Source organism: Corapipo altera, unplaced genomic scaffold (assembly GCF_003945725.1).
Source record: "Corapipo altera isolate COAL_440 unplaced genomic scaffold, ASM394572v1 69, whole genome shotgun sequence".
In the NCBI taxonomy this organism is placed as follows: Eukaryota; Metazoa; Chordata; class Aves; order Passeriformes; family Pipridae; genus Corapipo; species Corapipo altera.
This window is the reverse complement of record NW_020884908.1, coordinates 3765526-3784486: the sequence shown is the minus strand read 5'-3', so window position 1 is coordinate 3784486 and position 18961 is coordinate 3765526. Positions and strand designations below refer to the sequence as shown.

Genomic DNA, 18961 nt, shown 5'->3' with positions numbered 1-18961 from the left:
TTCATAGAATTGGAAAATTAAGTATAACTTTAGTTGTAAATTTATATATAAAATAAGTGGTAATTAAAGATATTAGCAGTTTAACAGGGGCCAGGATACCAGAGGCAACACTAGAAGCTACTGAGAATTGTTGAACAAGGACATTCATTGGCATGCTGAAGAGATAAATTAGATAACAGTGGTTTAAGTTCTAGTGATGGTAACACTTTTACAATGGCTATATATGTATTTGTGATTTTTATCTCAATAAGTGAATACCTAGCACACTCACAGATTTTGTTGACTGTCAGAGTTATTTGGGTGCATGTCTCCTGTCTAGATCTGTAGTGCAGATACCAAGATTTCCAACAGAGATGGCAAAAGAGGAATCCAATTTTATACTCATTTCATATGAGGATCACTAACTGTAGCTGATACAAATAGGAGGCCAGCAAAAATCAACAATGGCAACAGCAAAAAAAACAGGAACCTTGAAGAGAGAGGATGATCTTTGTTATCTCCAATATGTATTTTAGTTGTTACACCTAACGAGGTTGTCTGTTCAACTTTTATACATTTCTTTCTCCGGTCAGTTGTGAAACTCATTTATGTCCTGAAATATGTGCCTCTTTAAACTCAAGATTCATGCTCCTCTTTAACAGTACTTCGGGGATAAACAGAGTATGGTTAGAAAAGCCCTTTATGTCCTGGCAAGCATGGTACCAGAAACAAGTTTTGCCTGCTGAGATTCTCTTCCTTCTGTATTTGTGCCTAGTTTACCCTCTGTTACTTTCGGTATTGCAGTTTTCATTTCAGTTCCAGTTCGCTCCAGGAACCCTGTGGCTACTGCATATTTAGCAGCTCTTCCAGTTCAATATCATTCTTCTCATTAGTGCTCCAAGCCTACTCTCATGATACCCAGATTACATCCAGGAAAACATAGTGTCACACTGTCAGCACAATCTGTAACATTCTTCATGTTTTGTGTGCCAAATCTCTCGTTAGTACTGGCATTACATTTTTAATATCTTTGTCTGGCAAAACATGACCTGGCACCAGTTCAAGATTAGGATTCACTGCCTTTGAGTTTCAGGTACAGCCTTTATTCTACCTTCCAGGAGACTGTCTGTGCATCCTATGATGAACTCATCACTTAGGAAATTCCTGCTGTGATAATAGAGCAGTATTTCTAGCTCTTTCAAACAGCTCAATGTCGATAATCTACTAGATTTTTCTCAGTCTTTTTCAGGATAAAACAGATAAAGACAAGAATGTAATGGTAGTTCTTAATCCACAGGGGAATTTAATGAAAAGGAGAAGAAAGGTAATAAGTTTTTATTTCTAACTGTTCTGACTGAACATTTCTTCTGTGACAAAGAAATAAAAGCAGTTTCTGTATTCTTAGGCAAAAGAAATACTTTAGTGGAGGAACAATTACATTTAAATTCAAGTGCTGCCATACACCTTATGTCTTTCAACCCAGACTTATTTTCTAAATCAATCATTTCAATAACCAGGCAGAAAGAACCATTAATTACTCAATTTACCTCAACATTTATTAATAAAATACATGTTTTGACCAGAGTTGTCATGGACAAAAGGGATGGGATTGTCAGAAAACAATGTTTACATAAATGGAAAGGAGGATGCATTTATATCTATTGGCTTTGACTCATTTACCTGACATCACTTACAGGAGAGTTATCTATGCCATCGTGAGATGCCACTGCAACAACAAATATGTTTTTATTGTTCTTTTTATGTTTAGTTGAATGTATAAAAGACATTATAAGCAGAATCAGTTGGCAAAAAGGCTTGTGACTCCACGTTAAAGCCTAAAAAGGAACCCACAGCTTGACTAACATTGTCTGATGAGAAAACATTTCACTGGTCTTTCAATAAATAATCTCTTGACTTGCTGCCTTCAGAAGGAGAGAAGAATAATTAAAGGTGCTGAAGGCAGGAAAATTTTGAATCTGGTTTTGCATATTGATTACATGAAATGCTGACCAGAAATTGTTTTCTGTGAGTCTGGCAACTCTTAGTCCAGATCATTGCATCTGGCAGGGCTGTGCCTCATCAAGAGCCCTTGGATGCTGGAAATCCTTTAAACACTTTTGAGAGTAGACTTAAAATATATTGTTTTCCTCATACTACAAAGTCTTCAATTGTTTTCTTGAGAAATAGTATGTGCTTTTGACCACAATTTAGATTTACATTCTTTGACTTTGGAGAACCTGGCAAAATTGACACATTTTACCGCAGGTTTTCTGTGCTTGTTTTGTTGGGGTTTTCTTTATGATGGTTTCAAATGCTGCATAAATGATTGTCCTTATTCATGTCATGAATTGTGAAGTCTTATGGTCAATGGAATTATCTTGCATCATCAACTTCAGCATGATTAGGACTATTTCTAGCATTCCACACTTGAGCAGCCTTCAGCGTGATTTAAAACGCACGCACCAGCTAAACCTATATAGCTTTGGAAAATACAATCCAATGAGCTTTTGTTCTTACTCCCAAATATGTAGTCCCTCAATATTCTTTCTCTAGCTTCCTCTCATAGATGCAAGTAATGGTACATTCCCTAGTGTGATTGTGTCCCTTTTGTTGTGTGAAAAGTTAAGTTTTCATCCTACCGATTCACATTTTTCAAAGCGCTTCAAGATGGTTTGTAGTCATTTCTCTGTAAAACATTTTTGGCTAGCACAAAATTGCTAATTTGTTTAAATATAGCAATCTTACCAGGTGCATTTTTGACTGAGCTTGTATGTAACTTTGTCATTTGTTAATAAAAGAATTGTCCCTCAAGAATGGGAAGGTCAGAAGTGAGATATGAGATCAAAGATTATGTTACACAAATTCAGTTAACATTTCTCTACTGTAACTTACCACAGCTGTGTAATTTATGGGCCATTTCGGTAATAGTGTCCAACAGCAGAACAGTCTGCTTCATAATGTGATAAACTGCTTTTTTTTACTGTCTCTTCTTTCTGAAGTACACTACCAGGAAAACTTCTAACATTACAAATCTTGTCTTTCCTCCTCTAATAAATTTTGTTGGTTACCTCAAATGCCTACTAAATAAAACTGCCGTGACACTGTACCCAAAATGCTTGACTGCAAATCCAACCCTATCTTCATGTGCACTTTGTATTTGCCCAGTACCTGCTCATTGGTGCTTGCAGATTTTTTGATCTCAGAAAATTTAAGATTAAGAAAATATATGGTTCACTGATCAGAACTAGAAAATAGCAAGCCTTTGTACCTTATAAAGATATACATCCATTACATAGTTCTTATATGATGTCAGTGGAAAGGTAGAGGCTTGTGTTAGCATGTTCCTTTCACTGCATATTTCAAATCTAAAGCTCTGTCAGAGATTTTGGGGTATCACGATACTGATGTGAGACTGCAAGAATTGTGCTCGTGTGTGCACTCCCTCAAAGCCACTGTTTTGTGTCTGTTACATTGTTTGGATCATTTATTAGTCAGTAAGTTCTGTTCTGCAGTTAGCAAGCACAGAAGGCAAATATCTAGGCTTGTGTGGTGACTGAAATTAGCACGCAGTCTTAATGTTTTCTTTTAGCATGTTTCTTCTTGATAGTATATTAATGGGTTTTGTAACTAATTTGTCAAGTCAAGATCATTAAATGTATATGCTATCAGTGACAAAGTAGCTAGACTGAGTTTGAACTGAGGCCAAACTGTGATTGTTCTTCCCAATCACTGCTGTAAAGAAGATGGGAATGATTCAAACCCTTGATTTGGAAGGCAGCCAGGAAGCCCATGCCTCCAAACGATCTTTTGGGCACCCCTTCCCTCTCAGAGGTCTGTTTGCTGTGCAAGAGTCTGGAGATAGGATCTGCCATGGACTCTGCTTCAAGCTCTGTATGGTTATGGATTATGTCAATAGTGAGTTATAAAAGCTGAGAGTTTATTAAAGTTTGCAGAATGTATTGTTAATATGATGAAAATAATGAGAAATTGAAAGGTGTTTTCTCAGAAAATGCAACTGAACACGAGGTAAGGAAATTATCCACTTGTTCACAGTGGTAAATAAGAACTGTGACTTTAAATTATGTAAAGTAGGTGTGTGACCAAGTACAGACTGCAAGGCTGTCTCTGTGCCAGAGGCACAAAGGCTCACTTCTTAATAAGCGTTTTGAAAGTAGTTCAAAGGTTTCCATGTCCCCTACAGAAATTCTCAGGATGGCTTCTGCACATTTTTGTGGGGTTTATCAAATAGAACTATTTACTCACTTCTGGAAAAATACGGTGGTTAAAAATGCTGAAATATATACATTTAGAAAACCTAATAGGAAAAAAAAAAGTTGAGAGGTGATTCTGTCATTTGTCTCCTTAAAATTTTCTAAACTTGTGCTTGCTCTTCTTATTCATATCACCTAGCACTCATCACTTGCTAAATTTTATCTTGTCTCACCTTTAGCTTTCAAAAGTATCAGTCATTTTTTGTACTGCTGTACCTTTGATAAGAATACCAGATACCTTAACTAAGTGTTGAAATAGAGCATGCTTATGTATAGATGTTCATGGCATGGAACAGGTGTGTTTCTGCAAAATCAGCTTATGCAGTTCATATACCTTTTGTTATTGATTATTAACTGGAATTCAGTTTTTTAAGTATGTGATTAAGTCTGCTTAGTGATATATACTGATATTTTTAGAAAGTGAGAGTGATTATTGCTTGGACTGCAGAAAGAATTAAGTGTGCAGCAAAGGACTGAAGGTGACAGGGAAGTTTTTCAGCACATTGTGATCAGTGACCGGATGCACCAGATTCTCATTGAAGAGTCTGAGAACAGTATAAACATCTGTGTCAATTTTTCCATGAGTTCAGTAGAGTGTTTTATTTACTTTTGATGGCTGAAGTTTGTCTGAAAAAACATGAGAAGGGAGTGCTTATAGTCAGTGTTCTTGTGCTTTGTACAATTGCAATATACAGGGGGGTTTGCTGGGATTTCTTTTTAAATACCAACTTAAATAGTTGGGAATTGCTGGACAGGATCAGGTGTGTGGATTGACAGTACCATACTTGGGAGGAGGGTTCATAGAACATTTTCATGTTGAACCATAATGTGTTAGAAGTTTTTTCATAGTCTTTGCCAAGAGTTGGCAGTTCATTTATGTCTAAGTGGTGGTAAAGGTTCAAAAAAATCGCTGTCATCCTGACTGTGTGATTGTGAATGTTCTTGTCATCTGTAGTTACATAAAAACATTTTAACCAGAGGAGAATTTGGATCTCATCTAGGTTTTTTTCCCATCTGATACTTTCTGTGGAAACATCTAAATCTTGCCATGCATTTCCTTTAGATACATCCTGTGCTAAACATTGTTGGCATCCAGCTGTGTTTTCTCAGACAGGCTTTCTAGATCAGCAGAAAATGGTTCCCTAAATAGGGTGAATTGTTCTTTCTTGTGGAAAAGAAAGTTGGAAGTGATGTTCAAACTGCAGTATATTGTCAGACCCTTTAGTGTAGCTTTATGCACTGAACTAGTGTAGTCTTGTGCACTGCACTGTTGGTACTTCTACATAAGTGGAGTTCCTTACCAGTTAAAAAGTGAAAATTCTCAGGGCAGGGTCTCAGTCCTGCTCTGATTTTATTGGACTCTTGAATGGTTCAAAAGAAATTGAAGCTCTTGCCCAAGCACATTAGGTCACTTCTGGAGAAATCCTTGAATTGAGGTACCTCAAGTTTTTAAGTTTCACTGCCAATGAAAGCATTGACAAAGAGAAGAATCATAAAGCAGGAGCTGTTCTCTGGCAGTCCCCTGATGTTTGTAGGGCCAAAGTAGGAATAGCCAGTTGGCAAACTTTTGAAGTGGCTCTAGTGCCTCTCCACATGTGCCCACCACAGGCCCCCTTTCCTTTGCTGCATATGTGAGCAGAGGTGTGTCTAGTGGTTTTATGCTCAAAAAGGAAAATGGATCCTCATAATGCACCAAAGGTCAGGCTTTTGTGCTTTTGTTTAATATTGAGATTGTTGTTGTCACTTAGAATTTGTAAAGAACCTTTTTTGGTGTTGTCTCCAAACATGCCAACCAATGCAGACCTCAGGCCGCCATGAAAACAGTTCTCTGCTGCAAACTCTTCTTTACCCAAAGCTTCCCAACAACCCTGGGACACAGAAAATCAAAGCCAATACAAAGAAACTGTACTCAGTGCATATTTTCTGTAAGAGAACCCTCAGGTCTTCTCAGGAGTCACAGTCAGTGTATCAAAGACCTTCCCTCTCCTTGGTCTTCTAAGCCAGTTTTCTTTTCTGCATCTTTGAGAGGGTTTTTTTCTGAAATGTTTCCCCTTGCCTAGCTCTATCCTTTTATGTTCCTCTTATGTTTAAGTAACAAATTCCTGTTTTTATTAAGATTCTGTGATCTGAAGACAGTTGAGATTTACATGATTTACATTTAGAATGAGCCAATCTGTATAAAAAAGTGAAGTGTTATACATCCACAATTTCATGTATGTATGAAACAGTATTTCTTTTGCCCAAAAATCCACCTCTCTTTTTATTCTTTTGTATAATCATCAGAGATATTTTGTGATTTTTTGAACTGTTTCTGAAACATTTATTATCTTTTTGTTTCTCTTCATTCCCTATCTGTTCTCTTGTTTTCTCATCTGTTCTTTCCTTTTAAATTGCAAGTTATTCTCTATCCTTCTTTAGCCCCACACCTTCATTCCAAATCCCAGTTTTATACATGTTTATGCCAATGTTTAGGGAGTATAAGTCAGTTAGCTCTATACCCAGTAGCTAGCATCTCTTAGGTATATCTTTTGTGCATGTACTAAAATCAACAGGAGTTTTTTGAGAGTTTTTTCAGGTTTTTCTTACTGTTTTCATACTGTTCGTCAAGCTCTGTGTTTTTATTGTGTGTGATCAGAGAATGCAGTGGAAAGAATCACACTTCTTATTGAGTATTTTGATAAGTTGGGTAATAGAAAATTGTGAAGTATCAAAATGTCCTTTAAATAGATCTTAATCACCTGTGTGAATGGATTGACTAAGTTTAAGTATACAACTGGGTGATTAATTAGCTTGAAGATCCAAATGCATGCTTAAGTAGATGACCATGCCTCTAGGCTCATTCACTTGTTTCTACTCACTCAGTTAAGCATTCAGTATTATCTATAATATAGAATATTCCCATTTAAGGGCTCATACAAGTCTTGCCACAGTATTTTCCATAGTGTGTCATACAAGTACGTCATTTTGAACACGTAGCTACTATCCTACAATACTGACATTAGTAAATACCAAATAGAGTAATTGATATGGAGAAATTGTTCTTAATCAAAGTTTCTTTTCTTATATTTACATATTTGGTACAGTGGTTTACTGTGATTACTTTTCCATAAAATTCTGGCATATTTTTTTAAGTTTTGAGATGTAGCTGCTACAGATATTAGTCAAACACAAGGTAGCTGCTGTCAGCTCCTGTGGGGAATTAATCTTCTGCAGCAGTTTTTGCAATGGGAACTGCAAGTGCCCAGCACCTCATAAGTAAACCTTATGTTTATTCATATGCTAATGACAGTGTCTGTGAAAGCCAATACTCAGCCTGTGTCTTTTCTGTGAAGGTGTGTTTTGTGCTGTCTGGTATTTATGGATCACATGAACACAGACATCAAGCTGTCTGGTCGTGTCTGCACATCTCAACTGGGCATCTGTTAGTGCTGTACGTTTAACTAATTGCTGATATAAAGTTGAAGCTGTAAAATGGAAGATGAGTATGCTATACGGCAGTCTTGCTCAGCTCATGTTGTGCACCCAAGGAATTTGAGGAATAAGGACTTCAGACCGTACCTGAGTAGCCAGTGTCAAGGAAAAACAGAATGTTCTCGTTTATAGGAACCAGGAGAGGAGAGGCACGTGTGCTGCACAGTATTTGCTGACTTCTTATCTTGGGTGCAGCACTTGCAGCCCTCTGTTTATCTGACACTTCAGTCTCCTGGTGGAAAATGTCACTTCAGGGTGCTATGGAACCCAGTCTTTGACTCCAGAGTCTTTCAATCTGCCAGACAGTATCTTGAAATATGCAATTCCTCAAGAGTGAGCTTGTCCTCACTGGTACCCTTTAGCTCAGTTCTGAGAAAAATATTAAAACAAATTATATTTTATTTTGTTGATATTCATACAAGTATGCACATTTATGCTGAAGTAAGAAGAGAATTGAGATAAAACATTGGTGATTTCAAGCATTAAGAAATCAATTGATATATTGAAGGATAACTGGATTTCTGTTCTTGTCTTCTCTTACAGATCTTGAAAAGGCTCCCTGTTCATACAGGGGAAAGCAATACTTCAGTTGCTGTATTAAAACTGATAGTAATGACTGCAACAAGTTAGCTGTGATTACAAGAAAAAAGATAGCTCAGGCTAATGACATGGAATTTGATTTAGATAAATCTAATTTTGTTGTAGTTCAAAATAAAATATTTCTTTCACATACTTTGATAAGTTTTTCATGATTGTACTGCAATTACATTAGCCATTTGGAAGTTGGGTGTGCATGTGGAGTACATGTACATATATATATATATATATCTGTACCTAAAGGGAGAAACTGTATGGCAAAGAGAGGAGAATGTTGTATATATGTTATAAATTGTGGGCCAAATACTGCTTTTTGTTATGCCAATGAAACCTTATTGATTTGAGGGGGTGGCACAAGTATGCAGAATTCGTCCCTCTGAGCTGCATTATCAAAAACTTGAAGGCAAGCAGAGGTTCAGATAACAGGGGGAATTGCTAGGTATGATATTCATGCTGGAGAACATAACCTAGATGAGACGGAGGTTCCAAGTGAGGGTATTCTAATTACTGGATTTTAGTGTGTCATATTTTATGTTTCTAAAAAGTAGTGTTTGAGCACGTGTGCTGCTACTCACTATTCTTATTTGTAGTATATTTAAGGAACGATCATACAACTAAAATGTGGAAGGTGCGGAAGGAGTCCTAATCCATCCATAGGAAAATACAGGGTTAAAGTGGACTATATTTTAAGCAGTGTTCAGTTGACTTGCTGTGTGGGGAGAGACTGAGCAGCCCTGGCTAATGACTTGTAGGTACTGAATCCTCAGGTCTCTCAGGTGGTTTCACTCGGCCAGTTTCAGCAGAATGATGAAAAGGTTGAGATAAAATAAACTGACAGTTGCTACTCATCGCAGGCAGCAAGCTGTACCCTGGCAGATGAGACCCTGGGAGCCCTCTTTTTTAAACAAAGGCTTTCACTGCAGTGAGCAATGAACTCCACACAAAAAAGGAAAAGGAGAGAGAGATTGGCAGCTGGTGACCGACAGGAGGAGGGAAGGGAGGGAAACTGAGAAACACAGCAATTGTTGGCTAATTAGAAGCCATTCCCACCTACTTAATACCAACCCATTAAGCAGAAAACACTTTTCATCTTACTCTCGCTGCTACACATGACATTATACTCCAATCAATACCCTCCCACTGGCTGCCCCACTGCCCACAAATGAATACATTGCAGTTCAAGAATGCAGTAATTGAGTTGAGGCAGTGAAACTGCAGCTCACAGTCAAGATCTTTCTCTGAAGATACGAATGTAGTGATTGTGATGCCTGGATAAAGAAATCAAATCCCTATATTGACAGCTGTCAACAACTGGCAAATGGGTGAAGTCAGCAACGAATCCATTTTGGTTTTGTATTGAAGTGACAATAAGTCGTTTTTTTCCGAGGGTTTTTTTTTCCCCATTTGAATAAGAGATATAGAGTGTTTGCACCCAGGTGTTTAGATTTCTCATGGCATTTTGAACTCTGATCTTCAGTTATACCTACAAAATATATATATATGTATATATATATACACATCATTATGAGCATGCAACAATGCATGTCATCATATTTACAACTTCTTGATTTATTTTTTTTTAATTTTTTTAGGCTACATTTCCTCAGGCTATTTTTTAATTTCATTTAAGTCTTCCTATGGTTTTTAGGGGTGACCTTAAAATATACAATTTGGTCCAGCATAGTACATTGTGCAGTAGGATCTTACATTTCAATCATTAGAATCTTACATTTAACTTCTATGTTTAGATTCTTGCAATATTTTTTTTCCAAATTAAATCCCTTGTTCCCTGAGCCATCTGGAGTTGGTAATACTATGCACAGTCTGCAGCATAAAGTAATACTGTGCAGACTGCAGTATAATTCTTTCTTCACGCCAGTTTTGTCACCACAGAATCAAAACAGCAGGACACTGTTACTCTCCCTCCTTGGATAGACTGAAGAAGATATCAGTGGAAGTCTTTTGAAAGTGCTGGAAGGAAGTTCCAGTGCAAGACACAACATCTCTCCATCCCTTTCAATTCCAGAGTGAATTGAGTATCAATTCAGGAACTAATTCCTTACAGTGCAAGTTTGAAGACATCTTTTTGATGCAGATAAACTGCATACTGTGACATCTGATATTTGCAGGAAGAGGCAACCATCACGTGTGCTACTCATTGTTATAATGTTTGTTCAAGTACTTCTGCATAATTGTGTAATCTGCTGTTACCTTGCCCAAGCTGAGCCTTCAGTTCTTGAGTCAGGCTTTATGGCTGTGCGATAACTTAACCTGCTACTTGGATCTCTAAACATTTAGCAGCTTGTCTGTATCTGAGTAAGAACAGTTAAAGCTGAATGTTGTCAATAAGGCTGACACAGTAGCCAATGTTTTGCCGCTTTTGAAATTGTAAGCTAAATAACAACAAACTGCTACTTTGTTGCCTCTTCCAGTTGTTTAGTAATATTTTAAGCTTATTGGTTTAATTATAATTAATTTAAATTCAATTAATTTATTTCCTAGTATTATAAGGCACCTTGCAGTCACCTTCTCTGAGTATGCTCCGTGGGTTTCTTTTGATATATGTTAATGACACTCTTAGAAAAAGATTTGTCCTCAGTACAATCTGTAAAGAGGAAAGAATCGCCTTCTGATGGAGAGATCTGGAATCTTCACCACTTGAGAAGATGCAAGAACCCCTGACACAAGAGCTAAATATGATAAGGCATGGAGACAGAGGTTTTATTTACTTACCTGCATAGGACAGTCAAAGCCACATTTAGTTTCCACGTAGGTACAATCTACTTTTTAAAATAATCTGATTCTAGCATTTCTCTCTGTACACTATGGGACTTTGGTTCATTTAAACACAGAAGTGTACAAGTTCAGTCTCACTTTGACTGGATGCCAGTTAGAAGGATCAGAGGCAGGCTAGGGAAAATGTGGAGAGCAGTTGGCAGTCTTTCTGTTTCTCAGTGCCAAAGCCTGTGGGGTTAATTTGAAGATACTCAAATCACCTTGGCATCATCATCTCTAGTCTTTTCCAGAACTGTGGAATTTAATGAGCCAAGACAATAAGCATAGGATCATAGAAAAAATAGTAATGGAAGGGACTTTAAGAAGTCACCTTCTGCAGCCCTACATAGAAGCAACTGTATTAAAGTAATTTCCTAGAAAAGTTTGTCTTTTCTGTTCTTAAAAAAATCTGGCAGTTGATTTTCCACAGCATCCATGAGCAATCTGTTCTAAACAGTAAAATTATGGAAAAAGCTTTTCTCTTGTCTAAAGCCGTGTGTAATTCAAACTGTGTTTATTCTATCCAGTGGAGGCTTCAAATTCATTCCTGCAATCTTTGCAGAAAACTTGGAGAAAGGAATTATCTTATGCATACTGGTGTTTAGTAATGAATTTTATAGTGATTTCTGAAGGTTTAAGGTTATAATGATTACTTAGGCTAAGTATTAATTATATATGACAGAACATAGTTCTTTCTTATGAGCATGACTGATGGAAGGAGGTAGAAAGCTGATGTAAGGATCCAGTTTCCTTTTTATTTATTTTCCAGTTATACTTTCCACTAGGGCTAGTCCATATACACTCAGCTGAGCACAGTAGATTGATATCCACGCCAGCAGGGCAGGAAGAACAAGGGCTTCACCTGCAAGAGATAGACCAATGCAGAGGGAAGGGTTGCTGCTTATTTTTAAATGGTCTCTCTAAGTGCTGTGAAGCCTTGTTATTCAAAGTCTCTTACATAATTCAGGATTCTTCTCCTTACATAAGTTTCTGAAGCAGGAAACCAGCTAGATTTCTGAATTCATCTGATTGAGTTAATCCACTCATACTTCAGCTCTTACTAGAGATGCAACAGAACTTAGGTGAAATGCTTTAGATCCTTATTTATGATTGAGGATGTATTTTCTAGAAACCCAGACAGGAGATCTGAACAGTCTCTTTATCCATTGTAGACTGTATCTTTTGATACTTCATAAACCCCATTGATTTTTCTCCAGGTTCAGAGCTCAGTATTTGAATTCATATCCTCAAAAAATAAAGTTATACAGTACTGCCATGTACCTTCACAACTTTGGATTCATATAAAGCTGTATTGAGTCCTGTTTTGCCAGTCTTCTGTAAAGAAAAATCAAAATATTTACAAGCAAATAGCTCATCTTTTGAGCCCTTGTCAAATGCTTTTATATTCTTTTCATCAATTCTTTTTTCCCCTTCTATGGCAACTTAAGGGGTTTTTTTCTCATCTTGATGCTTCTTCTGAAACTGTCTCCCGTAGTTCCCTCGCTCCAGTTTCTCAACTCAAATTCTTTTCTAAAGGTACTCCTGTTTCTATCCTAACTATGATTTATCAATTGCTGCCTCTGTTAGTAAAAGCTTCCTCCAGAGAAGGTTCTACCTGAGTTAGAAGCTGGCAAGACTGTTGTTTGCCTAGGACTCATTCATGGAAAAGAAAATCTGAGGCTATATTTGTCTTCTGCTGAAGTTATAACTAAGGGAAGAGAGTACAAAAAGCATCAATCTTCAACTAGATCAAATGATCAATAAAACCCACTCAGATTGCATCCAGCAAACACTCTGCTCAAGGAGACACTGCTTTATAAAAATGGCTTCATCATAGTTGAACAGATAGTGTATCCTGTGGAAGCGGTTATGGCCAGGCACCAAGCTGATCTTCCATACATTCTTTTACTCCGTGTGAAATAGAGGTGTGTTTGATTTTCTTCTACCAATTTCAGTTGTCTCACTGTGCTGCGAATGCTCCAGATTGATGGAGCCTCTCTGGAGAAAAAGGATGTTTCTTTCCCCTACTTACATGTACACCCCACACTGCAGAGGCATGTACTAGCTTGGTTTTTATATTGTGTTTGGGGATGTGTGTTCTTAAAGGAAAGAAGAAAACTGTGAGACTTGAAACTAAATATGTTGTCCATTATTGCTTTCCATAAACTTGAGCTTCGTGTTCAAGTTCTTGTAGCCATTGAGTCTCCATAACCATGGAGTGCCTCTCTATCTATAAACATTTTCAGGTATTTGTCTCTAAGGATGCGTGTGGGGGACCTGCTCATGTCCAACAGAAAAAGTTACATATAGTTAAGGGGAAAACTTCTTTTTTTTTTCCTGACCTTGTAATTTCTGCGTACACAGGACTTTGTGGCCTAGATATTAAGGAGGCTGTTGCATTTTATTTAGGCTAGACTGAGGTTTCCTATGTGCCTGAGAGTATCAGTCTCCATGGATAAAGCAAGGGCTTAAGAGCTTCTGAAGTAATCATTACTGAGAAGACTGATGGATTGTGCTTTTACAGCTTTCTGGAAACAGATGAAAAAAGTTTTTCTCCATCAGTGTTGCTCTAATTGTGATTCTGAAGTGTCTGCAGCTGATACGTGTTTGGCTTCTACCAGAGTCAGCTGAAACTTTATTTTTTATTTAATATTTTAAATTATAGTTTTGATTTTTAAAAGGGATTAAAGGGATTCATACATGCACTACACAATTAATTACTTTTTTTAATTAATCCTAACTTCATAGATCTTTCCTGATTCTGAAGGTGTCTCCATTGATTAATTTTGCTGCAGTCCTCTACACTGTTCTTTGACTGCATGAAATACATATATGTGTATATATTATATATGTGTGTGTTTGGCAGTTGCCTGTGTAGTAATCTTCCTGACCTTCATACCTAGCTGAGACCCATGAGGTTCTTTCATGTTTGCTTTGCTTCAAACAAATTTCTCTCCTTTGACATTTTAGCCACCTTTTCATATGCTAAAAGGAAGATTACCTGACTGTTTCCAGCAAATACAATCACCTAAAAAACGGGCTCTTAGAACAATGTCAGATTAAGCCACAGTGGCTCAGTCTCTGTAGCTGGGCTTTATGTTCCTGGCTGATGGTGCTCGTCTCTGCGTGCTGCACCTCCAACGTGTTCTTCTCTGTATTGGCACAGTGTGAGACAGAAGTGAGCAACACTCCCCTGTTGCAAAGTCACTCTTTATCCTCGTTTTCCTGTCACATTAGCGGCGTTGTAAGCAGGAATACTTGAAACTACAAAGCGTGTTTCTTAAATCAGTTTTAACTGAAACTGCAGCCACTAATGGTAATTTTTTATGTATTGCATGTCACTACAAGGAAACTGAGAATGTTTCTGAACCTTCAACAGCAGTCTTTCTGTAGATGTGAGATTGTTTTAAATTTAACCATAAGGTAATTCAGAACTTCCTGGCTTCATTGTGCTCACTAGGGGGATAATTGCTGTTATCATTTAACTGCTTTTGCACACAAATTCCTGGTACAAACTCATTCTTGTTTACCTCAAGTGCAGTTTTATACATGAATAATGGCAAACTTTGACCTGAAAATTTGGTCTATCTTGATAACCAGAGAAAACTTTGAAACAGTTTAAGACAGTACACGCATTTATGACCAATCCATCGTGTCCTTTTGAAAATCACTATTTTTATTAATCATTATTAAAGGAAAGATCTTTATTAGAAAATTGCTTCTTAATGGACGGAGTTCTGTGTTGGAGAGTGAAGTGTAAGAGATTTAAAATGTGACAGTATTGTTCTGAGCAGAATTTTGATACTTTTAGGTCAACTCTTGAAGTAATTTATATAGAAAAAAATTAGCTTAATACTGTTCTTGCCCCTAATTAAATAAAATTTGTATTCTTTCACACTGGTGCTTTATTTAGCAGGATGTGACATATGAGAAAAGAAGCAATAATTGTAAGCTGAGGAACAAGTAACTTTGTCTTATCTCAATGAGGCTTAGAGCACAGTTAATTTCCATTCAGCAGCAGCTCTCCATCATTTAATTGGAAATATTCTATACTAAGAAACTGTCTTACAGTAAGAACCACAGATTACTGCATTCAGCTCTGGGGTCCTCAGCACAGGGAAGGTATGGACCTGTTGGAATGAGTCCAGAGGAATGTCGTAAACATGATCAGTGGGTTGGGACATTTTGCATGAAGAAGGGCCAAGAGAATTGGAGCTTTTCAGCCTGGAAAAGAGAAGGCTCGAGGGACACCTCCTTGCACTCTTTCAGCACTTGAAGGGGACCTTTAAGAAAGATGGGAACACAGTTTAGCAGGGCCTGTTGTGATAGGACAGGTGGTAATGGTTTTAAATGGAAATAGGGCAGAATAAAAAATTTTTTACCATGAAAGTGGTGAAACTCTGTAACAAGTTATCCAGAGAGGTGGTGGATGCCCATCCCTGGAAACATCCAAGGTCAGGTTGGATGCGGCTCTGAGCAACCTGATCTAGTTGAAGATACCCCTGCTCATTGCCAGGGAGTTGGATGAGATGATTTTTAAAGGTTCCTTCCAACCCAAAACAACTGTGTGATTCTATGATTATTAAATTTAGTATGTTCACCTCTTTTCCTTGAAACCAGGGGAGCATACCTTTTTTCTGCACTTTGCTTCCTCTGCGTTTCTTTGAAGTTATGATGGAGTCCAGCACAAGCAAGGTGTGACCCTTTACTGCAGGCAGGGGTAAAAAAAAAAATCTTATTCTTCGTTTTGTTTCCACACCTGTACCGTCCTGGATAGCAATTCCGTGCAGGATGCGCTTGTGAAAGAGCATTCCTTCCTTTCTAGCATACTACATCAAGACACCAGTGCAAAGCTGATGTTTTAATACCCCTCTCATGACTATCTACGGTCGTTTTGTTTGCCAGAGGTGATGTAGGGCCAGAAAGAGCCCCGGGATGGGTGGGTGCGGTGCGTGGAGCCGGGGGTTGTGTTTAGCCTCTAGAGGGTGCGCTTTGATCCCTCTTGATCACACAACAACTTGCTGTGACAAAAGCGACGAGCGGGCGAATGCAGCCACTTATGCGTGAGCAGCAACATCACACACCGGCACACACTGCTGAGGCGAGGCTCTCTGCTTATGTAATAAACCGTTTCAGCTCATGTGTGCTCTGCAGAGATGGAACCTGCCTCTTTTTTTTTTTTTTCCACTGAATTGGGTGTTAGGTATTCAATCAGCATTCAGATTTATGCTTTAGATGCTCATGAAAGAGGATGCTTTCCTTTGCGTGCCTGTCAGCAGTGATGCTTGCATGCAGGTTTTTATATTTTTGGACTTATTTTCTGAAAATACTCGCACAGACATCCTGCCACGTAAACAAATCTGTGGAGATCTGAAGAGTTAAGAGATTTGCAATATAAGGTTTCATTTTACCCTTTGACTTCGTCATAAATCCTTTTTCTTTTTTTCTTTAATGTGAAAGGTGTCTTCAGGAGCATAGCTTATCATTTTCCTGTGATGTATGTGTGCTTTGAAATGTGGTCTAAATTTGCTTGGTGAAAATTGTATTCAGGATCTAGTAATACAGTTGCATTCAAGACAGAATAAAAGGCTTATATTGCTACATCTGATTCAAAACAATAGCTTAATTGGCCAAGAAAATGTAGTTATCAGATGATAAAGATATGAAGTCAAGGGCAAGATATGCCTGAAAACAAGCTTTTTCCTGCCTAAAATTAGGCAAAGTTAATAGGTTAAATTTTGTTTATTGAATAAGAGAACCCAAAGTTGATTGATATAGTAATTTCAGTGTTTGCTATGGCAAATATTTAGCTCATTATCAGTTTTAATAGCATTTTGCAGAACAAGCCTTTTCTTGACATGTAGAAAATACTATTAAATTTCCCTGCATAGATACATTGTTATGACATGCAATAACTACTTGAATATAAAGGGGATTAATAATTTAAAAGGTGTTAACAAATTAGGGCCATCATTAAAAATAGACTTTGAACCATTTTGTAGAAAAATCAGATTGAGGTAATGCTCCGCTCTTATGATAAAGAATTACAGCATTAATTCTGCAAAGTGAACTTATTGCTCCTATTCGTCTCCAAAACCCTGGAGCATTAAAAGACAGGAAGAATGAAATGATCACTGCGTTTTTTCAGGCACAACAGCTCTAATATTTCCATCACAGTTTCACAGCTCAGCTTGCATGGTTGTGCTAGAGGAAAAACCCATAAACGTCACGCTTCCCTTTGTTTTGTTTTTGCTGGTCTTATGAAATCGGGTCGAATTTTTTCAGACAGTTTATATTAATATACTGAGAATTTTGCTTGTACAGCATCTGCGCGGAGTATAAAGCAAACATTTCTTCTGTACAGAAGCTGTTCTTTTCTTGGCTTTTAAATGTAATCCCCAGGTTTCTTTTGCATTTTGTTTTTCCTTTCTTGCAACAATTGATGACCAGAGGCATTTCAAGGTTGAATTCTTGTTGCTTTGCAAATTATTAATTTGTTTTCTTTCTAACTTGAGATAAACAGAAATAAGAATGCTTCTGAAGCCTTTTCTTCATTGTTTCATATTGCATCCATGAAACAGGCAGAAAAATGAATCTAATTTTTTTGGTGTAAGTATATTAGGAAATATCCTGCCCATATGAATAGTTGGTTAGGGTCAGATGTGGTCCCTTATTCTAGAAATAGCTCAGCTGAAAGATTTAAGCAAGCTTTAAAAGGCTTTAATTATTGCTCATTTGCTTGTTGTTTTCTTTCAGATGCAAATTGGAGAAGAAAAAAAAATAATTTATGGGATTTAAGTAATAAATTTCACATTTAAAGGACAGAGATACCAGGAGTTCTTAGGTTCCAAAGGCAGCAAAATATTTGTTCTCCCCTTCTCTCTTATTTTCACTTGCCATGTTAGTCATGTCTCTTCATAATATTTCCCTCTCATCCCCCCTTCCTGAGTTTTCCCTCCCCTTCTTCTTGCACTTCCTGAGACCACAGAACCCAGATGGTGCCCTCACTGTTGCCAGGCCCTGGGGGAACTGTTTCTGTTATACCCACCTCTCAATATCTGTACTGAGAAACATGCCAAGAGTCCAGTGCTGAAATATGTTTAATTTTGATATTATTTTCCTTCCAGTGAATTTGTCGGCACCAATTTTTATCTGTGAACTCAAGTCTCCAGTATTGGCAGTGGTACAAAATCAAGTCTAAATAAAACAATGAGTTTTCAGTCATCTGGTTGTGATTTTAGCAGAATCCGATGTCGTTAAAGCACTAATCAATAAATGGTTAAACCATTGTTTGTATAGCACCTCTATTCCTGCTAATACTGAAAAATTCATAACACCAGGACATTTTTCAGGCAGAAGTGCATATCTTGGTGCAGACAAAAAGTACAGCTCCTTTTATATACCAATATACCAGTGTTTGATTTTTTTTAATTACACAAAACCAAGTATGATGGAGAAAGCAGAACACATAGCAGAGCAGAAAAGACTCATGTTCTGATAAAGTATGAAATAAGAGTAGCTATGGTAGAGATACAGTTAACAAAGGACATCAAGGATAACAAACTATTAGTACATTATTAGCCAGAGGAAGATCTAGGAGAGTATTAGTCTGCTCTATGAGGGGAGAAACTCTTAATAGATGACCTAGGGGAGGCCAATGTGCTTTAATGCTTTTTTTGCTTTAATCTTCAGTGAAAAGGTCAGTTGGGATCATGTGGCAAACAGAGTTTATATCTGCCACAAAAAAAAAAAAAGAAAAGCAAGATCCAAGGCTAGAATGGGAGAAAGTAGGCTAGAGAGTACTTAGAGGAGTTAGATCTTCAAATCAGATGGGCCTCAGAAACTTGATCCTACAACCCTTAAAAAAC

The 18961-nt window shown here is 37.4% G+C and overlaps 1 protein-coding gene across 6 annotated transcripts in view; it reads left to right on the top strand.

Annotated features, from left to right (window-relative positions):
* The window catches only part of TTC29 (tetratricopeptide repeat domain 29), a 192612-nt gene that overhangs the window by 144919 nt on the left and 28732 nt on the right, over positions 1 to 18961 (top strand). The gene's annotated exons all lie outside the window — the stretch shown is intronic.